This window comes from Elephantulus edwardii, unplaced genomic scaffold (assembly GCF_000299155.1).
Source record: "Elephantulus edwardii isolate Elephantulus edwardi_28Jun2011 unplaced genomic scaffold, EleEdw1.0 scaffold00040, whole genome shotgun sequence".
In the NCBI taxonomy this organism is placed as follows: domain Eukaryota; kingdom Metazoa; phylum Chordata; class Mammalia; order Macroscelidea; family Macroscelididae; genus Elephantulus; species Elephantulus edwardii.
The window spans coordinates 12,439,607-12,440,983 of NW_006399790.1; the positions used below are offsets into that span (position 1 = coordinate 12,439,607).

General features: G+C 50.0%; 1 pseudogene across 1 annotated transcript; it reads left to right on the forward strand.

Annotated features, from left to right (window-relative positions):
* Window positions 1-432: 432 nt before the first annotated feature.
* LOC102874945 lies at window positions 433-1,377 on the forward strand (annotated as a pseudogene). The gene has a single exon (XR_438868.1). The product of XR_438868.1 is annotated as an RAD23 homolog A (S. cerevisiae) pseudogene (transcript).

Genomic DNA, 1,377 nt, shown 5'->3' on the forward strand with positions numbered 1-1,377 from the left:
AGAAGCTGTAGTATATTCTCACAATGGAATACTATGCAGCACTGAAAAACAAGGAACTCATGAAACATTATACAAAATGGGTGACCCTGGTGGACATTATGTTGAATGAAACATTTCAGTCACAAAAGGACAAATATAGCATAATGCCACTGTTATAAAACAGGACTGACATTGGGGTTGGGGAATATACTAAGGAAGGAGAGGATGTTGTTGTTGTTGTTATGTGCCATCGAGTCGTTTGCGACTCATAGCGACCCTATGTACAACAGCCCTAAATGTATATACTGCATTAAAACAGATGAGGGAGAGAACTGCTTAAACAGAATATATGATTAGGTATTATTTGCATGACAACAGAGCTTCATAGTAAAGTGGACTGGGGATAGAGGGTGTGTGTGAATTTTATAACAATAAAAGAATTTTCTTGGCTCAGCGCAGCTGGGCACTAAGATGGTGGAAGCGTGAGTTGCATGTTGTGTGAGGATCCCAGGGCCAGGATCCGCCTCTCGGCCCCACCATGGCCGTCACTATCACGCTCAAAACACTGCAGCAGCAGACCTTCAAGATTCGAATGGAGCCTGACAAGACGGTGAAGGTACTAAAGGAGAAGATTGAAGCAGAGAAGGGCCGAGATGCCTTTCCCGTGGCTGGACAGAAGCTCATTTATACTGGCAAGATCCTGAGTGATGACGTTCCTATCAGGAATTATCGAATAGATGAGAAGAACTTTGTGGTTGTCATGGTGACCAAGGCCAAAGCTGGCTCGGGTACCTCAGCCCCCCCCCCCAAGAGACCTCACCTACTGCTGCCCCGCAGTCTTCTACATCCTTCCCACCAGCCCCTCCTGCCTCAAGCATGTCGCATCCTCCACCTGCTGACAGAGAAGACAAGAACCCGTCCGAAGAATCAGTCCCCACGATGTCCCCAGAGTCTTTGTCAGGCTCTGTTCCCTCTTCAGGTAGCAGCGACAGAGAGGAAGATGCGGCCTCCACACTAGTGACTGGCTCTGAGTATGAAACGATGCTGACAGAGATCATGTCTATGGGCTACGAGCGGGAGCGGGTTGTGGCTGCCCTGCGAGCTAGCTACAACAACCCTCACCGCGCTGTGGAGTATCTTCTCACGGGAATTCCTGGGAGTCCTGAGCCAGAGCAAGGCTCAGTCCAGGAGAGCCAGGTATCTGAGCAGCTGGCCACAGAATCAGGAGAGAACCCTTTGGAGTGTTTGCGGGGCCAGCCCCAGTTCCAGAACATGCGGCAAAGTGATTCAGCAGAACCCAGCTTTGCTGCCTGCTCTGCTCCAGCAGCTGGGACAGGAGAACCCCCAGCTCTTACAGCATTTAGCCGGCACCAGGAGCAGTTCATCCAGATGTTGAAT